The sequence below is a fragment of the Danio aesculapii genome, chromosome 17 (genome assembly GCF_903798145.1).
Source record: "Danio aesculapii chromosome 17, fDanAes4.1, whole genome shotgun sequence".
Lineage (NCBI taxonomy): Eukaryota > Metazoa > Chordata > Actinopteri > Cypriniformes > Danionidae > Danio > Danio aesculapii.
In genome coordinates this window covers 28,743,700-28,766,369 of record NC_079451.1, presented here as the reverse complement: position 1 = coordinate 28,766,369, position 22,670 = coordinate 28,743,700, and the positions used below count along the sequence as shown (strand labels likewise).

Genomic DNA, 22,670 nt, shown 5'->3' with positions numbered 1-22,670 from the left:
TTTCAAAATAAATCAGAAAACTGAACTCCTAGGTTGTTTTTGTCCATTTGACCCAGATAAAGTTGTAAAAACCCACTATTTTTTTAAGTGCAGCATTTTAATGCCAAAAATGTTAGTAAATCTGACCTTAATTTAAATAAATCCTAATTTAAAATCAGTAAAGCTGACCCTAGTTTAAATAGTAAATTAGAATTTTTCATTCATTCATTCATTTTCCTTGAGCTTAGTCTCTTTATACATCAGGGGTCACCACAGCGAAATGAACCACTAACTTATCCAGCATATGTTTTACACAGCGGATGCCCTTCCAGCCCTAACCCAGTACTGTCATCTACACATTCACACACGCATACACTACGGCCAATTTAATTTATTAAATTCACCTATAGCGCATGTCTTTGGACTTTAGAGGAAATCGGAGCACCTGGAGCGAACACGGGGAGAACATGCAAACTCCACACAGAAATGCCAGCTGATGCAGCCAGGACCCGAACTAGTGACCTTCTTGCTGTCAGGTAACAGTGCTAACCACTGAGCCATCGTGTCGCCCAATTTGAGTTTTAAAAAAGCTGAAATGTTACATTACACTAATGGTACTATAGTAGTTGACCCATTATTGTTGGTTTGTTCCAACAGCTTAGGTTTGAGTAAATCTCTGACTTTATTGACTAAAGAGCTAAAAATGATTTGGATTTGATCCTCCAGTGTCTGTTCTGTTACTGTATCCCATCTCAGTAGTGGTATACTTCTACAGCATGTGTCCTCAATCTTTCCCAATGTCCATTTTCAGTGATATTTTTTTCCCTTGACACCATGTGACTAAAATATGACAAACTCAGTTTCATGTTTTCTAATTACAGCAGCATTTCCTCGATCTTTTCTAAACCACAGAGTCACTCTTATCTTACAATATCTTCATCTGCAGTTTATGCAAGGTACTGTTTTCATACTGTACCGTTTTGAATTCACATTGTACATTGTACTTAGTAATAACTAAGTCCTTAGATGCATAGATACATGACACATACCTCTGTGTGGTGAACAATATCATTCAGGGAGCACGAATAATCCTTCTCTTCTCCGAACAGAGCCTGAAGTTCACTGGGCTGCAGTCTCTCTGTACGCAGGATCGCTTTCATTGTCCAGACCTGAAGTACAGCACCGCTTTTCTCCGTCCTTTCGCCTTTCGACTCGCTTCGCTCCTCTCACAGGTATGGCACTGCCACACTACAGTAGGTTAGGAGGCTTTCTCACACCCAGATGTGCCAATCTCAGTTTATCCCTGTGGATAAACCCTAAAAGGTCACGATTTAGAGCCTGGTGCCTGTTGACCATATGTCCCATATCTTCTTTAAACCCCGATTTACACCTTCAGATGTGATTCAAAGTGAACCATCCCAAATTAGATTTAGAGATTAACAGCACTCTTAATTACAGAGGGAATCCAGCATGTGAAGAGGGTTCAGCTGAAGATGCTCTTGCAGTAAACATTCAATATTTAAAGTGTGATGAAATAATTGATCAAATGAAACATCTGCTATCATTTATTCACCTTTCAGTTGTTCGAAACCTATTTGAGTTCCTTTCTTCTGTTGAACACGAAAGAAGATATTTTGAAGAATGCTTGTTGCTGGGACTCATTGACTTCCATGGTAAATATTTTTCCTATGGAAGTCCATGCAGCACCAGCATTTTTCAGAATATCTTCTTGTGTGTTCAACAGAAGAAAGTAACTGATAAAGGTTTAGAACCACATGAGGGATAAATGATAAATTCATTTTTGGGTGAACTATCCCTTTAAAATGTACCAAAATACAGTCACGGAACTGAGATGTACACACACCAGTATCAAAGAATGTGCTTCTGCAAAGTGAAGCTGCGATGTCATGTGGAAGTCACACAGTGTTATTAATGCGCTGAAGGTTAATGTTTGGTTAGGTGAAAGGTGATGAGTGGTTTAGTGGTAACAGAAGTGGGCTGGCAATTAAGAACATTGATGATGTCTTGTCATAAAAATGTTCACTTCTAAGGGTAGGTGAAGAGGGGTACCCAAACTTTTTCTTATGAAGGGCCAAAAACCAAACTTGATTGAGGCTAGTGGACCGAAGGTAAAAACAGTTGCAATGAATAATTTCCTTAATATTTATTTAATAATATTTTTAAAAGACTAAAAAACATTGCTTTATATTAACTAAAACAGCATATATAACATGTTATTATGAACCTATTACAGTAAAAACAAAAACAATCTCATTTATAACAGAATTATGCTAGTTTATGCCTTGATTTGCTCACTGATGTGATCTGCACAGTCCATCGAGTGACATTATTCACTGTACATTTTCAAAAATCTGATTCATTTACAACATTTAATTGAAACATTTCATTTCTGCTTTTTCAGCAATTAAACAAACAAACAAAAAAACGTTATATTAAATTAGAAATTACGATCTCTTTTAAACACACAATAAGAAAGCAGTTGTTTAAAATTTTAATAAATATTTAACAATCTAACTTTTTTACATTTAATAAATGCTGCCTTGATGGACACACACAAAAAAAGACATTAAAAAAACTGACCCCAAACTTTTAACTGGTAGTGTAGTTCATTTATTTAATCAGGTTTACTCACAGTCTTTAATAAAGTCAACTAATAATTTGTTTCAGTGTAGGTTCTTGACATTTAAAACCTAAGAAGTTGGTGGAAGTCAAGTGTTTTAATTTAATCATAAGCTGTTCACACCTTGGCTATAAAAGGTGATTAATACAAAACTATTCTTGCATATACTGTGGCTCTGTTAAGACTGAGCTCTGATTCTCATGATAACAATTTAATCTCTCTTGAATCTTTATTTCTCACAGTTGCAACATTTCACAGTAAGACTGCAAGTTCACTTCTCCTCATTTTGGCTTGTGCTATTATTACAATTTGACTTTCTCAAAATTGCATTATTTCTTGTAAATCGATTTCTTCTTTCTTTGTGTTTCACAATTGCGACATACATTGATTTGCGACATACATGCGTTTTTTCTTTCACTTTGTATCATAATTTTGCAACTTTATCATAATGGTGGCTTTATATCTTACAACATGACTTGATTTTTCTTAACTCTAATCTCACAGTTACTAGTTTAACTCTGTGGTGCCCATATGAAACTCTGCCTAGTGATTGCATGTGTTTGTTGGTGCTGGTAAAATCTGTAGTTAATCAGTTTAATGCAGGAACCAGTGTTCACACTCCTACAGCTAAAAGACACCTGACACTTCAATCTGTCAATCCATCTGCCACCACAAATAATGCAAACACAAGCACACGTCAACCTGCATTCTGGTCTACTTCTGAAACCTTGACATTTTAGATCTCAAATATCTTAAGCGAATTATTTAGTAAATGTTCACTCAACTTTTCTTATACATTTTTTTCAACTCTGTTAACTCTTTTTAAGTTTATATATATATATATATATATATATATATATATATATATATATATATATATATATATATATATATATATATATGTATATATATATATATATATATATATATATATATATATATATATATATATATATATATATATATACTACCTGACAAAAGTCTTGTCATCTATCCAAGATTTAGGAACAACAAATAATAATTTGACTTCTAATTGATCATGTGGTATGACAAGTGGCTTATATGAAAGCCAAAGGCCTTTAGATTACTCTTATTTTACCAGAATAAAATATGATTATGCCTTGATTTTCATTCATTCTCTCATTCATTTTCTTTTGGCTTAGTCCCTTTAATATTCAGGGGTCGCCACAGCGGAATGAACCACCAACTTATCCAGCATATGTTTTTACGCAGCGGATGCCTTTTCAGCTGCAACCCATCACTCATACACTATGGACAATTTAGTTTATCAAATTCACCTATACCACATGTCTTTGGACTTGTGGGGAAAACAGAAGCACCCGGAAAAAACCCACACCAACAAGGGGAGAACATGCAAACTCCACAGAGAAACGTCGACTGACCCAGCCGAGGCTTTTTGCTGCTACCCAGTATTAAAGGACTCACCCGCCCATACATCTTGTTTTGACATATATCAGGGGGGATCAAGCATGAATTAGAAGGGTCAATCCCATCCAAACCCCCCTGTAATTCGCACCCTGCTCTTCATTTAACGATATATTATTTGTTTTATCATGTATAATAGATATTAACTAAGCAAATTAAGAATATTAGTTCAATTTAGACATATGCGTTTATGATATATGCGAGTACAAAACGTTTTCTCGAGATTAAAGACACAACTGAACTGTCAGACTCAGCAGCTCTCGAATGTCCGTGTCTCATACTGTCCACAAGGTGGCGATGTTGTTCTGACAGCAATATAAACAGAAATCACCACTTCACTGGTGAAGTTGGATAAACTAGGCGAGAGAAGAAAAATCATCCTAGTTTTAGGTTTTGCAATGTGTTGAACTACTCTACTTGTCAGTTATTACGTTATACTTTCAGGAAGTGATCAAATCTTCCGCTAAAGTCTCATTTGGTCATCGCTGCGGTTATTTATTGCGTCACACACACGTGCACTACACTAAAGGAAACCATGTGATAGTAAGTCTGAAATTCGGTTGTTTCATTGGGCTTCGTTCCTCTTTCTGCACTTCCTCAAATACATTAGTCACATTACAGTTGCGTGCCCTCGATGGTTTCCTCATAGCATCCAATGTTCTCATACGAGTGTGTTAGAAAGCTTTCCAGTGGAGGTCAGACAGTCCTGAGTACATTAGTCAATGATTTGCTGCAGGCTTCACTCGAGGTCAGCGCTGAATAACGGAAAGTTACGGAATGTGTTGTTGATAGGCTTGTGCGGCTGAAAAAGTGCAGACACAAATAACGCTCAGGTCTGGTACCGACCGTGATGACGTCAGTCCGGGTGGAGAGGCACCGTTGCGTCACGCGTGCTCTTGGACCAGACTGAGATTTTCTTGTTCTGGTGTGGATGTGAAAGGGCTCTGTGTTCTGTACAGAGACAGTTTGTGTAAACAGGTCTAGCTCCCGCCAAACGTGTGAATGTGTGTGTTTTTCTTGGATGTGTGTTTGTGAGTGGCAAGATCTCGTCTCCGATATGAGTATTTGAGGAGAGAAATTACTGAAAGATCACTTTCTTTGGGTATTTGGTAAATGGGTGTTTGGTAAATGATTTGTTGTGTTCTGTCTGGCAACATTTTTCCATTTAGAGCATTTTCTTTCTTTTTTTAATGAATTGAATTGGGTGACACTGGCTCAGTGGTCAGCACTGTCGCCTCACAGCAAGAAGGTTGCTGGTTCGAGTCCTGACTGGGTCAGTTGGCATATCTGTGTGAAGTTTGCATGTTCTTCCTGTGTTGGTGTGGGTTTCCTCTTGGTGCTCTTGTTTGCACCACAGTCCAAAGACATTTAGGTGAATTGAATAAACTAAATTGGCCATAGTGTTTGTGTGTGAATGAGTGTGTATGGGTGTTTCTTAGTGTTTGGTTGCAGCTGGAAGGGCATCCGCTGTGTAAAACGTATGCTGGATAAGTTGGCGGTTCATTCCGCTGTATCGACCCCTGATGAATAAAGGGACTAAGCAGAAGGAAAATTAACGAATTGAGTTGATAACAAATAGGCCTAGCAATTGAATAACAAATGTCATGGTTCTCACTAAATATTGATTTCTTAACTCTTCTGAAGTTTTTAAACACACACACACACACACGCACACACACACACACACACTGATATTTAACCATTCAGTCTACCGTGATAATCAACTTGCACACTATTAATATTGTGGTCACTTCAAAATGCTGTGAACTGTTTTTTATTATTGAACCTTTTAGAGTATTTAAAAATATTCATATAATGGCTGTTAATAATAAATAATGGCTGTTAATAATAAATAATGGCTGTTTTAAAAAGGGCACCTTTTTCGAGAAAGACAAAGCCATAAGATTTGAATTGACATTCAGTACAAAAATGAAGTTTTTAAGCTAAACCATTATTTTTACTATCATGTTTTACAGTACACAGAGAATACATAAGGAATGCAGATAAAGCTATAAAACAGCTATAAAAACATTTCATTTTTGGGCCGATAAAAGTTTATCCTTTACACACAATTAGTGCTGTTGGAATATGAAATCTAGACCGAAATTTAAGAAGCCTTTGCATTGAAGATCACAGATTTATTTATAGCAGGTGTTGATGCAAGTAAGCCAAGTGTATATTATGATGCATATTGAATAGCTCTTGACGTATGATTACAAGCTATTTTGTCAAAGCTAAATGACATCTAGAATCCAGTTGTGCCATACTGATGATGATGATGATGGGGTGTTTGAAACATCTTTGAAAACAGAAGGAAGTTCAACCAATAGAAAGTCTGGTCCTGAAGTATGGTGGTTGACGATGAATGAAGACCAATTAGAGACTGATAGCAGGAGTGAGCTTAGAATAAAATGCACAGCCAGAAGATCAGCCCTCATTCATCAGGATTACTTAAATTGCTTATGTATTTGAGCAATTATTTTCTCATATTTATACACACTGCTTGCTTTGAGGGGATAAGGGAAGGTGTGTTAGTTCCAATTGTGATGAAAAAAATGATGGCTTAAAAAGCACTTCAGTATAAGGTCAAATTGATTTACAGTATCAATTCAAAGACAGTCCACAGTGAAGAATATGAGAAAATCCAGCGTTATGGGTGTGACATTTGTAGTAAAAACTCAACATAAATTTACAGAGAAAGTACGCTCACCCGCCACTTTATTGGCTACACCTGTCCAACTGTACATTAATGCAAATTTCTAATCAGCAAATCACATGGCAGCAACCCAATGCATTTAGGCATGTGGACATGGTCAAGACGATCTGCTGCAGTTCAAACCCAGCATCAGAATGGGAAAGAAAGGGGATTTAGGTGACTTTGAACGTGGCATGGTTGTTGGTGCCAGACGGGCTTGTCTGAGTATTACAGAAATTGCTGATCTGCTGGGATTTTCATGCACAACCATCTCTAGGGTTTACAGAGAATGATCTGAAAAAGAGAAAATATCCAGTGAGTAGCAGTTCTATGGGCACAAATGCCTAGTTTGAGGTCAGAAGAGAATGGCCAGACTGGTTCGAGCTGATAGAAAGGCAACAGTAACTCAAATAACCACTCGTAAAACTGAGATATATAGAAGAGCATCTCTGAACACGTCCAACCTTGAGGTGGATGGGCTACAGCAGCAGAAGACCACACCGGGTGCCACTCCTGTCAGCTAAGAACAGGAAACTGAGGCTACAATTAGCACAGGCTCATTGAAATTGGACAATAGACGATTGGAAAAATGTTGCCTGGTCTGATGAGTCTTGATTTCTGCTGCAACATTCAGATGGTGGGGTCAGAAGTTGGTATCAACAACATGAAAGCATGGATCCATCCTGCCTTGTATTAATGGTTCAGGCTGGTAATGGTGGTGTAATGGTGTGGCGGATATTTTCTTGGCACACTTTGGGCCCGTTACTACCAGTTGAGCATTGTGTCAACACCACAGCCTACCTGAGTATTGTTGCTGACCATGTCCATCCCTTTATGACCACAGTGTACCCATCTTCTGATGGCTATTTCCAGCAGGATAATGCGCCATGTCAAGTCAATCATCTCAGACGAGTTTCTTGAACATGACAATGAGTTCACTGTACCCAAATGGCCTCCACAGTCACCAGATCTCAATCCAATAGAGCACCTTTGGGATTTGGTGGAATGGGAGATTCGCATCATGGATGTGCAGCCGACAAACCTGCAGCAACTGCTTGATGCTATCATGTCAATATGAACAAAAATCTCTGAAGAATATTGCCAGTGCTTTGTTGAATCTATGCCACGAAGGATTAAGGCAGTTCTTAAGGCAAAAGGAGGTCCAACACGGTACTAGTAAGGTGTACTAATAAAGTGGCCGGTAAGTTTATATGTTAACATTATATTGAAATGTCTGTATATATTTTCCAAAACATTGAGTTATGGGATCAGAAAAATATCCATCTCTAAACTTTTTTAAATGTGGAAAGTAAACATGTGTTATGGGTGTGACCAAAGAGGTCTGCAAGTTTACATTCCACAACATACTTTGAAGAAATTCTGTGAATTAAACTGATCAAAATGCTAATCAAAAGAATAAGAGTTGCGCTCTGTTGAACAAACATGATAGAGTTTATTTTACATTTTTGCATTTATGAGGAAAAGCACATCTTCGTTATGGATGTGAGAGATGTGAAATTGGCACTTGTGTGACTTTAGTAAATCAAATATAATTGTTTGAAAATATTGACAGACTTTCTTTTTGTATTTTTAAAGTACTGTAAAATGCAAGACTACACACAAAAAGCTTAGAAAGGGTTTTGCTATTTTGGTGAAAACTTGATTTTTTTCATAGCATGATTGACATTTTCTTGGCATTACTCATATTTACTCACTCATATTACTCACATATGCAAAAACAAACTCACATCTGCGAAACAAAAACCCAGAGTACCAAAGAAACAACTCAAAATACAACTAATTATATAAAAGATTATAACACCTGAAAGTTATATAATATCTCAAATATGATATAAAATGATATAATATCTAACAGCTAAAAAATTAAATGTTCAAAAAATCAAATATTCAAAATCAAAAGGGTGTTTGCTCGAGATATCACAGGAACACTCTTACCAACTTGGTTAACAAGCATATATATTTATCTATTCTATCTATATATCTTCAATCTATTTCTATCTACACATGAAGAAAAAGCTTTAGTGTCTCATTTGCCAAAGTAACCGGGCTGTCAGTTAGAGGTGCTGTTATGTAGCCTCACAGATGCATTAAAAGTGCTTTTTCTGTTGTGGCGAGGGTACCTTCATTTCAGTTTTTAAGAATATTTGGATGTTTTGACTGCAGACTAAAAAGCTTGTGAAAAGAATCATTTTAGGTCATTTCTCTGGAAAACGCTTATGAAAATGAAAACGGGTTTTGAGGCTACTGTAATTTCCCCTTTAGCCACAGAAGAGCACACACACACACACGCACACACACACACAGCTCATCTTGCACACACAAGGTTTACAATGTTTCCGGTACACTCAAAAAAAAACCCCACAACAAGAGAAGCAGTTTATTGTGCAAGAGCAAAAACAAAAAGAACATTTGTGCCCAGGTACATCTTGAAACACGCATACACACACACACACACACACACACACACAGACAGACGTATACACACACACTCGTTCTTTCTGGCCATTTTATCTCACTTATCTTGGTTCTGTCCTTTCCATCTAAATGTAGCCATGTGTTCTGCACAGACGTCTTCCTCTGCATTAACGCATTAGCTCTTAAAATTAATGAAAGAAATGCAAGTGCAAGTGAATTATTTTGTAAGGTAAGTGTTCGATCATTTTTTGCTTCGATGAGAAATTTGATCTATAAGTTTATCTGTCAATTGGAGAATTCTCATAGCATTTTAATGTTGTTGCTAAACCCTAGCCTTACTGAGGTGCGTTATCAGTCACTTTTGATAAATATTGGCATAACTGTCCTTTTTATTGTAAACTGAGTGCTTGTATTGTTTTGTTTGTCTTTTGTACTATTGGACCTAGTGTCTGAATAAAGAGAATTATAATAATAATAGTAATAATAAATTATTCAATGATTGTAGAATGATTCGAGTTGCGGCTGGGTCACTTGGCATTTCTGTATGGAGTTTGCATGTTCTCTCTGTGTTCGCGTGAGTTAACAACAACAATAATAATAATAACAGTTAACAATAATAATAATAACAGTTAATAATAATAACAACAGTTATTATTAATAATAATAATAGTAGTAGTAGTAATAATAATAACAGTTAATAATAGTAATAGTAATAATAATAACAGTGAATAATAATAATAGTAGGGCGACGCAGTAGGTAGTGCTGTCGCCTCACAGCAAGAAGGTTGCTGGTTCGAGCCTCGGCTGGGTCAGTTGGCGTTTTTGTGTGGAGTTTGCATGTTCTCCCTGCTTTGCGTGGTTTTCCTCTGGGTGCTCCGGTTCCCCCCACAGTGCAAAGACATGCGCTATAGGTGAATTTGGTAAGCTAAATTGTCCGTAGTGTATGTGTGTGTGAATAAGTGTGTATGGATGTTTCCCAGAGATGGGTTGCAGCTGGAAGGGCATCCGCTACATAAAACAAATGCTGGATAAGTTGGCAGTTCATTCCGCTGTGGAGACCCCAGATTAATAAAGGGACTAAGCCGAAAAGAAAATGAATGAATGAATGAATAATAATAATAACAGTTCAGAGCATTTTGAAGTGCCCACAATATTAATAGTGTGCAAGTTAATTCCCACAATATACTGGTTACTGATTAAATGTGTGTGTGTGTGCGCGTGTGTGTGTGTGTGTTTAAAAACAATGTTTTTACTTCAGAAGAGTTAAGGAATCAATATTTAGTGGTTACCAAACTTTTTGCCACTTCATTGCAAAAAAAGTCATTCATAATTGAAATGGTTTTCTTTTTTCAAATTCTTAAATTAAAGCATTTTCTGATCAAGCACAAATTATTGTCTTGTGTTAAAAAGAAACATGTCCCAAAGCTAAATTTAAAATGAAAGTTTTTCCTAATAATTTGTGAATGGGGTAAGCAAAATAATCTTTTTTTTTTTTTTTTTACACAATTATTTTGTAGGAAAAATGTACTTAATTTTGCAGTATTGTTTCCTAAAACAAGACATGTTTTGCTTGTCTAGAAAATGCTTCTCTATTTAAGAATTGTTAGATATTTGGACTAGAAACAAGACAAAAAATCTAAGTAAGAAAAGCATTTTGATGCAGTGTTGATGTGAAAAATAAGTATTTTCTTCTGCATTTAAAGTACCTTTTCCACTATAAGAACCCTTTTGTGGAATGAAAAGATTCCATGTGTACTGTATTTTCATAAAAAATCTCTTCTCATGCGTTCACTTATTGCTTATGGAAACTGGCTTCACATAATTGTGTAACTGAGTTCTTGGGTAATTTTGTCCGGTTTCTCTAAGAACACAGGCTTCCTTTATTTTCCAGATTCAATCAGCACTCTAGATCTCACCGGGACCTTCTCTTCTCTCCTCTCTCTCTCTTTCTCTCCTTGATAATTTCCATGCGGCTTCATTTTCTAAAGATTGTTCTGGGAGAAGCGGAAACAAGCCAAGCCTGTATTCTCTTTGTGCAATTCTTGTCTACTTCTCTCCAGAGTCCATGCATTGGAGATAGTTTGCACTCTGACCTTCAGGTGTGTGTAGTTTAGACACTGTTGCTTCCATAAATAGTGCCCTGCCTTGCTGTCTTTCAGGGTATCTTGTGTAGCAAGCACTCAAGAACAAATCTACACAAAAGTCAAGCCTGGTCAAGAGCCTGTGAAGAGCTTTCAGCTGGCTGAGAGTGAGATCAAGGCCTGAAGACTTTTGCCTTTTATAGCTGGAGAATGGAGCCTGGACAAAGTAAACAGTGAGTATGCTACTCTTTCCTCTTCCTCTCTCTCTTTGTCTATGGAACATTAGCAATCTTCCCAGTGCTTTGTTTACATGCCTGCCTGAAGTTAAAAGGGCATCTGTTTATGTGTTCAATCTCTTTTTCCAGTTAGAGGTTTTATATTGTGTAGCAGAGGAGATGGGCGGTACAAGCAGAGAGGAGAAGTTGTGTTAAGTTCCCTGTTTATCTTTAATAGCTCTGTTTATGCCTGTTATTAGGATTAGAGTTGGGTTCCAAATTACAATGCAGATTTAGATGCTTTATTTTGGTGACTGCTAAATGTCTGAGCTGTCGATTGAAATCCGAGGTGTAGAGGAAAGCAGAGGATTGCAAACTTCCACAGTCCAAACACATGCGCTATAGGTGAATTGCATAAATTAAATTGTCCAGATGAAATCACGTGAATATGCAACATTTAATAACATGTTTTACTCTAAACTCACTTTATAACTTCGACCTACCGAGTGTTTGAAATAAATCCTTTAGTGGGAGGATGTGGCTTTTCACACTACACGTGAGCATGTTGCACTAAGGCATGCCACATACTACTCTTAGCAGTGTCAAATACGTTCAACTCAGGCTCATTCTGAAGAAGTACTTTGATATACATTTCTGGAGAGCGCCAAATACGTCCCAGGAGCTACGTTTTTTTTTTGTTGCAGTTTTTGTTCTTGCAAATCCACCAGAGGCTGCCGTGTATGCTTTTTCAGATCTCAAAGTTCTCTCGTGAGTGCCATTCACGCCTGCTGTTCTCGTGTAAACCCACCAGAGGCTGATGTTGACTGACTCACTGACTGACTGACTGATTGATTGACCCACCCACCCACTTTCCTAAACCCAACCAACAATTTTCAAAAGCAATGCAGAAAAAGAAAAGCCCTCGTCTGATTTTTGACACATTTTCAGATTTTACCACATTCTCTGCCTGTTATTTACTTGTTTATTTTACTTTTTGGATTCTGTTTTTGTCTTCTCACCGGACTCGTGGTCAACTCCTCTCTGCCTCTCAAGTCCACTGACATACATGATGTGCTAACGGAACAAACTGGTAACAGCGGGAAAGCCGTTCATATGAAGGTAATCAGTCAGCTGGTAAGCGTGAAAAGGAATGCCGTCATACCATCCCATAGCCTTCATTTTAAAAATCATATGCAACCATACATACGTATATCGTCCTATTCACAGGGGGCTTCAGCGTCACCGCTTGACAGAGGGTGTGTCTGAAGTTGGAATTGACGTGATCATCATAGCAGCGTCAGCCAATGAAATTAGTCAGCAATCGCCCTCTGTCTGAGCTCGTGTATTTGCATACAGTGATCTGATTGGCTGATGCTTCCGTCAGCGCTTGAAAAGTTTAGGAAAAAATAAATAAAAAAATTTCTGCAGCGAGCAACTCTACTGAAGCGGCGCCAACAGATCCCCAATGCAGTTTGGCAACACCTGATGTCACCCATTCAAAGTGAATGGGAAGCGTTGATGCTGAAGCCCAGTGTGAATGGGGTGTATAGGGCTACGTTTTCAGAATGAGCCTACACTCAAAAAAAGTTATTTTTACTTGTTTTCAAACTACTTCATTAAAATAAGCTGAAACAGCACAATTCTTGAGATTTTATTGGGGCAACTTAATTTTTTCATGTTCAATCCACATAAATTTGTTAAAAGTGTTAAGTTAACTTAATTGATTTGTGCATTTTTTGAATGCATTGCATTATTAAACACTTTATAATATGGAAAATCATAATAAAAACTCATGTTGAGTCAACAAATCAGTAAATTCTGAAATAAAGTTTATTCAGCAGCCTCTATTGGCATTTTCCACTTTATTGTGTTTCCGCAAGAGCACCCACTGGCCTTCAGATGAAGCTTTACTACTAATAACAGAACTGTGCTTCACTGACAAGATGTGCATGACAATTTCAGTGTTTTTAATTGTGACTTTAGTTTAATTTCTTGTGCAGCCCTACTTGCTTCTGTGAAAAGATCAATAGGTTACTTTTTAAATGCGTAACCCATAAGTAATATTACTGTCATTTGTTATAATTGTGCACTGTGTGTGTGTGTGCAGCTCAATTTTTCTAACCGCTCATGTGATGTATGAGAAGCTCGCACATGTGCTTGGAATTGTTTTTGCACTACTTGATTTGTTTGGAGATTTCAAGACTGAACCAAGCCATTTTTGTTTTAAAATTAGAAAAGAAATGGAGAGACAGAACAGATACAGATCTGGTAAAGACCAATCTGTTAACCATATATATGTAGATAGATATGTTGATAGATATTTCTTTGTACTTTAATGCACAGCAGCTGATATTCGTTATTCATTTCGCACATGCACTTATCAGTGCATGTGCAAAATGAATAACGAATATCAGCTGCTGTGCATTAAAGTACAAAGAAATATCTATCAATAACTTCTGTGAAATACCTAGTCTGTCAAAATGCTATATTTATTCCCTGTTTAGACACTGGTATCATATTTAAAGTATTTATTTGGCACTGGTAAAACTGATAAAACCCAAACAATGACCAACCCGTTGGGGTAATGTTTGAGTGATGTCATGTCAGAAATCCATTTGTATCCCCATGTTTTTCTAAGAAATGTGTTGACTGTTGACTTGGGTCGTCCTGTTTATTTATAGGACAGTCATCAGATTGCTGGCCTTCATAAAACATGTGATCCCAATACTGCTCATAATGAAGTATTTCAATAGCCTCCTTCTTTGATGACCTCATTTCAGACCTCGTGAGGCTTAATGCAGTTCTTAGTTTTGTTTAATTTGGCCTCAGACATTTTTGCTTTAATCTTTACAGTCTAAATGAATTAGGCAGTTATTGAAAAATATGGAGCAGAGATTTGACATTATTATATAGAGCCTAGAATATGATATTATGCAATACTAATATAAAAGATAATGCCATCCTGGAGGAAATTAAGTGTTTGCATTCATATTGTATTATGCATAATTGTACATGTGGGTGAAAATCTAAGCTGTGTGTGTATGAATAAGTACATTATGTTTGCAAAGTTTTAGATGAGTTACAGTTTCTGTTTGCTGAAGAATGTATGACACAGAACGAATACTTGATATGGATTAATACCTAGCTCTGAAGCTAGCTATATAATCTGTTTCACATACATTTGTTTAGTGTTAATTGGTGTGTTGATGTAATTTCCACTGGAACAGGAAGCCAGTATTGGACATTCCGAGCAGCTCCACCTCTTTTTAAAAAAAAGCAATAGTATTTTTTTTATATCACAGCTCGGCCAGAGGTGTTGAGATTTGTAAAACAGCCACAGTCTATTAGTAATGTCTGAACAAACCAGGAGTCTAATTCAAGACGGCTGCAGTACAATAGTTCTACACGAGATATCACTGCAGACAATCTTTAACAGTGTTAAAGTAGCTGCATTAACACATTTTAAAGGCAAAAATAAATAAATAAATAAATAAAAGGCTTGCTTTGTAGCAATGTTTAAAACTCTTTTTTAAAAAAGCAGCTCCTTTAAACCTGTAAACCTTTCCCTAATGCAGAAATCCTTCTTATTGAAAATGATTTCAGTTTTAATCAAGAAACTTTTTGAATGTTGGTAAATCTGACTGCAATTTCACTCAGTCAGAGTTTAGAAAGACATGAACAAGTAGAGTTTCTGCCAGACTAGTCTTTATAGATATAAATGATAAATTCTTGGTTTAGTCTACACTCCAAAAATGATGTTTGCTGTTTGTTAAACCTACTTATTTAAAATGAGCTGAAACAACACCATTGAAGAGTTCAGATGCAAAAGCCTCTAAATGCCATCTGAAATCTTCTAAAATAAGCAAATTTCTCAGCCTTTTATTCACTCATTCATTTTCTTTTCGGCTTAGTTAAAGAAATTAATCTGAACTGCCAACTTATCCAGCATATGTTTTACGCAGCAGATACCCTTCCAGCTGCAACCCATCACTGACAAACATCCATACACACTCATTCACACACATACACTACGGACAATTTAGTCTGCCCAATTCGCCTATACCACATGTTTTTGGACTTGAACAGCCTTTTATTATTATTATTATTATTATAACTATTATTATTATTATAACCTTCATTTTACCAGGAAAGACACATTGGCAGATTAGGCAGTACACATGTCACATTGGTCAACAGACAACAAACAAAAAACAATTAACAGTTAACATGAATCACAAATTGACAAACAAACTATTCAAAACATCTACAAGCCTCTGCTTCAATTTCTAAATCATTTATACTCGTTTTAATATAAATTCTTTAAACCACAACTTTGTTTGTAGATTATTCCATGCAAAAGGTGCTGCGCATTTTAAAGCCTTTTTTTCCATCTCAGTCCGCACTTTAGGAACAGACAGTAAATAAATATCCTGTGACCGAAGGCCATATAGCTAAGAACAGGTTTTTTACAAATGTAATTTGTATCAAGTTGGGTGTAGATGCATCTGTGTATATGACTGTATCATCAGCGTAATAATGAAAATATTTTGATTAATATTATTTATATATATATATATATATATATATATATATATATATATATATATATATATATATATATATATATATATATATATATATATATATATATATATATATATATATATAGTAAAATGAAGAGGGCCCAGTACTGAACCCTGTGGAACTCCTTTAGTTACGTTCAAAGTACTCGAAACAAGGCCATCCGCTTGCACACATTGATTTAGATTTGTGAGATAATTAATATATCTAGTCATTTCATTTTAAAGACAACAAAAAGAACATATTCACCACTATACATGTGAAATGACTAAACCTACACAAAGGGCCCTGAGTAAAAGTGCTTTTTGTAGGTTTTGCATCTGAACTCTTCAATTAATGTTTTGTTTGGTGGAGGGGGAGGGGGCAACACAATAGTTTCATGTTCAAATCTACTTAAATTTGTAAAAACGAATAAGTTAACTTATGTCCTTTGTGTTGTCCCATTTTTTTTTTACAGTGAAACAAAATTTTTTTAATATAAATGTGCTTTAAGATATCCTCTGTACGCACGTCATGATTATGCCAAGTAAGATGTGATCTTGGATTAACATCTGTGTTGATCCTGGAACATACATTTTGTTGAAAAATGTAATTCAGACCTATTCCCTACCCCTAAACCCAAACCATAACTAAATTACTCCCAAAATCAGAAGGGAATAATAGTTGGATAATAATCACGTAGAAGTGCGTAAACCTAACCATATTCCTAAACTTAACACAAATGGTAAACATATCTCTTAATTCCGATTGGCTGATTGAAATGTTGTTCCAAGATCAACAAAGATGTTAATCCAGGAACATGTCCTACTTGGTAAATCAAGTTGGCATCCTCTGTAATGGTCAAACTATACTATAGCATGATTTCTCCTTTTAATAGTTTTTGCTTCTTATAGCTTTTGGAGAGTAAAAGTACAAACACTGCCCTGATAATTCTTTCTACACGTGTATACAAATTCTATCAGTTGGGCATGCTTTGAAAGGCTGTGTGTAAAGAAAGAAAGGTATGCTGTACTTTAGGCTTACTTCTGGAGAAAACAGATATATCATAGAAATCCGAGAAGCAGGGGAGGCAAGAAATAAATGCCTCCATTTACTCTGTAATGTCATTGCTGAAGAGTTATTGAGTGAAACCAAATTAGATGACATGCAAACAAAAGGTCTTATATGTGACCTTTTGTTTTATAAATAATCGAATCTTAGATTTCTAAACAATTGAATACACCCAATCCTTTAAACCATTGAATGTTACTGGAAATAACAATCCAGACCAGACCTAAAAATGACTAATGTTCCATTTTGTATAGAAATTAAAAAATAAAACAATGGATCTTTTAAAGGACTGTTGGGATGGATACCAAAAGATATGAAAATGCAGTTTCAGAAGTAAATCCTGAGGTAAAGTTCTGTTTTCAGGTTGATTTTTTTTTTTTGGAGACATTCTTTTGGTTCAGGTGACTGCTCCTCTTGAGGACAACCGTTCCTCTGTGCCAGAACTGAAAACGCCCACATGGATTCAATGACTGGGCTGAAAGACAAGCTCTGTTTTATTCCATAGTCAGCAGTTTGGAGATCCGGCACATTTAGTGGTTTGATATTACAAAAGATTGTGAGGTACTGACCCTGATTCTGAGCCAGGTCACATCCTAAACTAAGAGTGCAAGAAGGAAAAAATGCATAGATGCTAATGGTAGCCATTTTAGACAAGATGAACTTTAATGATCACTGTTGTGCTTTCTCAGGTTTCTCCAGGTTGGTGATTTCATGGTTAGTGAACTGTGAATGGCTTTAGAGGCCCTGACAAGATGCTCTGAATGGGCTATATGCACAACTAGTGTTTTTCAGCCAATGATGAACTTCCGGTGAAAGCATCATGTGACTACTTCATTTTTTATATGGTTTCTTTAACAGCATCGATGTTGTAATGTAATCACCATAGGCTCATTTTGAAAATGTAACCCTATATACATTTCTGAAGATCACGAATTATGTAGCCAGAACTACGTATGGCTGAATTAGTTTATAAAGGGATGCTACGGGGCGGTATGGTGCTGTTCCTTTTCGCGCAACCAGCTGACTGCTTACCTCTGTATGAACGACTTTCCCACTGTTACAAGCTTGTCCAGTAGCTCACCATGTACGTCGGCAGACTTGAGACGCAGAGAGGAGTTGACCAAGATGACGGGGTTCCTGAGTCCGGCGAGGAACAGTTCCAGAAAGCAGGTGAGACAAAAACAGAATCCAAAAAATAAAATAAACAAATAAATAACAGGGCGAGAATGTGGTAAAATCTGAAAACATGGTAAAAATCAGGCAACGGCTTTTCTTTTTCTTCATTGCTTTTAAAGCATTGTCGTTTGCGTTTAGTGAAGTGGGTGACCGGGTCAATCTGTGCTGTTGAAAACACTATTGGTAGGGTTTAGGGAAGGAGGAGGGTGGGTCAGTCGATCAATCAGTCAGTCAGTCATTCAGTAAGTCAGTTAATCTCAACAGCGGCCAATGGTGGATTTACCTGAGAAGAGCATGTGCGAATGGCACATGCGAGAGAAATTTCAGATCTGAAAAAAATGTACACAGCGGCCTCAAGCCTCATTCACACTACAAGCCACTTGCAGCAGCAAAGCGACAAGTGACTGTTTATTTCAACGGAGAGTCAGCGACTTCCGGCGACCTCCATCTATGCAAGCGACAGTGACCAGGTGGGCGTGGTGAGCGACGCGACAAAGTTGAGAATTCTTTAACTTTATGCAAATGAAGAGCAACTTTCTTGAACTACCCCCAATAGGAGCACCAGTAGAGCTCACGTGATCCTCTCTCTGCTCCTTCAGAGGCCGGTTGTATTCAAGCTGTATATACCCAGAGCTACAGGCAGCTACAAAGTCGCTGCTTGTCTGAATGAAGCATCAGGTGGATTCGCGTAAACAAAAACTGCAAAAAAAAACTTTGTTCCTGGGATGTATTTGGTGCTCTCCAGAAATGTATATAGAAGTACGTAATCAGAATGAGCCTGGATTGAAATGTATTTCAATTATAATCAGTTAAATAGACTTAAGTTTACATTTGGTTGTTAAAGGGCAACAAGAGATGAAAGACCGCTTAAATGCAGGCGCCGCCATTAGCAGCAGGCTAGCGCAGAAACTCCATTGAAAATACTGGGGTAATATTAGTTTCCTTATTTTAAAGACATGGCGTGGAAAAATATAATTTAATGCAGTGCATCTTGTTTGGTATGATACCCACTTTATATTGTGTCTCAGCCAGGCAGTGATGATCGCTGTTGTTTTAAAGAAATCAGATCTTAAACACTGCGATTTTGTATAGGACGACAATTCACCAGAAGCTCTGGGGCATGGTATTTCACATCTGTATGTTGATAGCAAGTTGGAATATGATTGGTTCTGTTTCAATAGTTGTTAATATGTCTTAATGTTGTATTTTTCTTCTGATCAATGACTTCATCTCGCCTTGTGGTGTCAGTGTTGTGATTGTGTTGTTGTCATGGCTTCACTGACGGTCTGAGATAGACACGCTTGAGCGCTGCATTATTGAATAGAGCTAATGAGTTAAAGGTGTGGCAGATTGTGTGGAGCAAGTCTGTTGTCAAACTCTCTGTAATCTGACCCACTACACTGCTGTGTGTGTGTGTGTGTCTGTCTGTGTATTTCTATGTGTGTCTGTTTGTGTGAGTGTGTTTGTGTGCGTATGTCTCTCCCTCTTTGGGCCTGTGTATGTCTCTCTCTCTGTGTACGTGTGAGTATCTCTCTCTCTGTATGTGTGTGTGTCTATTTCTGTGAATGTTTCGCTGGTGTGTGTGTGTGGTGTGATACCTCTGGGATCTTGCAGTATGTTCTGTTCCAGATCTAAAATGATGTAGATCATGCTGGGGGTGGAAGTCAGTGGTGACCTGATGATGAGATATTAGATTTATATTTTAGTAATGATACAATAACTTTACTATTGTGTGTGTTATTCAAATACTGATAGATTGTGACTGATAAGCCAGTGTTTTTCATATTCACAGAAAGATATAAAAGATCAATATATATTCTGTGTTCCTTTTAACATGAAAAAGAAAGATAACCGTATTAACGTCATTACCCTTTGGTCCTTCATGATATCAGTAGCATGTTTAGCCAACATGCAAACCATACATTGAGATGTAATGGATGTAATCTGATGTGCCTAGTGCCACCAAAATGTTAAATGTACCCCTGGCAGAGACTTGAGTATCCAGGGCAGCGATTTATACAGTGCATCCAGAAAGTATTCATAGCGCTTCACTTTTTGCACATTTTTTTATGTTACAACCTTATTTCAAAATGGATTAAATTCATTTATTTCCTCAACATTCTACACACAATACCCCACAATGACAAAGTGAAATTTTTTTTTTTAATTTGTTGCAAAGAAAAAAAAAAAAACCTGAAAAATCACATGTACGTAAGTATTCACAGCCTTTGCCGTGAGGCTCTAAATTGAGCTCAGGTACATTCTGTTTCCACTGATCATTCTTGAGATGTTTCAGCAGCATAATTGAAGTTCACCTGTGGGAAATTCAGTTGATTGGCCATGATTTGAAATGCAAACACCTGTCTATATAAGGTCCCAGGGTTGACAGTGCATGTCAAAGCACAAACCAAGCATGAAGACAAAGGAATTGTCTGTAGACCTCCGAGACAGGATTTTCTTGAGGCAAAAGGCTGGGGAAGGTTACAGAAATATTTCTGCTGCTCTGAAAGTTCCAATGAGCACAGTGGCCTCCATCATCCGTAAGTGGAAGATGTTTGGAACCACCAGGACTCTTCCTAGAGCTGGCAGGCCATCTAAGCTGAGTGATCGGGGACGAAGGGCCTTAGTCAGGGAGGTGATCAATTACCTGATGGTCACTCTGTCTGAGCTCCAGCGTTCTTCTGTGGAGAGATGAGAACCTTACAGAAGGACAACCATATGTGCAGCAATCCACCTATCAGACCTGTATAGTAAAGTGGCCAAACGGAAGCGACTCCCCTCCTGAAGGACTCTCAGACCATAAGAAACAAAATTCTTTGGTCTGATGAGACTAAAATTGAAATCTTTGGAGTGAATGCCAGGTGTTACGTTTGGAGAAAACCAGGCACCGCTCATCACCAGGCTAATACCATCCCTACAGTGAAGCATGGTGGCAGCATCATGCTGTGGGGATGTTTTTCAACAGCAGGAACTGGAAGACTAGTCAGGATTGAGGGAAAGATGAATGCAGCAATGAACAGCAACATCCTGAATGAAAACCTGCTTCAGAGAGCTCTTGACCTCAGACTGGGGCGACGGTTCATCTTCCAGCAGGACAAAGACCCAAAGCACACCGCCAAAATATCCATAGAGCCCAGACCTAAATCCTATTCTTAAAATGGCTGTACACCGTCGCTTCCCATCCAACCAGATAGAGCTTGAGAGGTAGTGCAAAGAGGAATGGGCAAAAAATTCCTTTGGGTGTGCCAATCCACTGTGTGCCAAGCTTGTGGCATCATATTCAAAAAGACTTGAGGCTGTAATTGCTGCCAAAGGTGCATCAACAAAGTATTGAGCAAAGGCTGTGAATACTGATGTACATGTGATATTTCAGGTTTTTTTATTTTTAATAAATTAACAACAGTTTCAAAAAATCTTTTTTCACATTGTCATTATGGGCTATTGTGTATAGAATGTTGAGGAAATAAATGAATTTAATCCATTTTGGAATAAGGCTGTAACAAAAAAAATGTGGAAAAAGTGAAGCGCAATCAATATATTCCAAATGCACTGTATATACCTACAAAACTCAATATGTTAATAATATAGAGCAAAGACCTCAAGAACACTGAGCACCAAAACATACAATACAATCAGAACTCTATCTTTGGGTGCTTTCACACTAGCACTTTTGGTCTGCACGCGGGTTCATTAGACATCATGTAGGGTATGTTAAGCTAGTGTGAACACTGTCTTTTCAACTCGAATGCGCACCTGTGAACCGTACCCAAGTCCTCCTGAAAGAGGTGGTCTGATGTACGGTTCGTGTGAACTCTGGTACGGTGTTCTGTTGATGTTCAACCGTGTCAGATTGTCCTACCTCCCATCCAATAAGTAGGTAGCACATTTTAATGATGCAATATGCTATACTCATTAGGTTTTGCTACCAGAGTGTAAATTTTAATGTGGAGTAGTGTGATATGAAGCTGTAATATCGCCCTAACCTACCTAACCCCAACCTCAGAACCATTCAAATACAGTGTTGGTAGCAAAATCTAATGGATAGGATAAAATGTCAGGACAACGGTTCACTTCTGATATGAATGCAATCGTACCAAATAACGTAAGTGAATCACCAACTGTACCACAAACTTAAGTTTTTATAATGTTCATTCATGTGTATGTCTGTGTATCACCTACCTTGGTGACAAGCGGGACGTTTTTAATGTTTTCACAGCAAATAGACACAAGTGGCTCTCGGTTTTTTGTTTTGGTAACAAAACTAAAAGATTCAGTAAAAGCAGAACGACCGTGATATGCGGACGTCTCCATTTTGGCGCTTTGCTTTCGTGGCCATCACCTAGCAACGGCTGTACACAAAACAGCAGCTT

The 22,670-nt window shown here is 37.3% G+C and overlaps 1 protein-coding gene across 2 annotated transcripts in view; it reads left to right on the top strand.

Annotated features, from left to right (window-relative positions):
• Positions 1 to 11,194: 11,194 nt before the first annotated feature.
• The window catches only part of b3gnt2b (UDP-GlcNAc:betaGal beta-1,3-N-acetylglucosaminyltransferase 2b), a 38,012-nt gene continuing 26,536 nt past the window's right edge, over positions 11,195 to 22,670 (top strand). Inside the window, exon 1 of one of the 2 annotated variants that reach the window (XM_056477453.1) lies at positions 11,195 to 11,511. The gene's annotated coding sequence lies outside the window, so the exon portion shown is untranslated. The remainder of the gene's footprint in view (positions 11,512 to 22,670) is intronic. The other variant, XM_056477454.1, reaches the window with a different exon arrangement.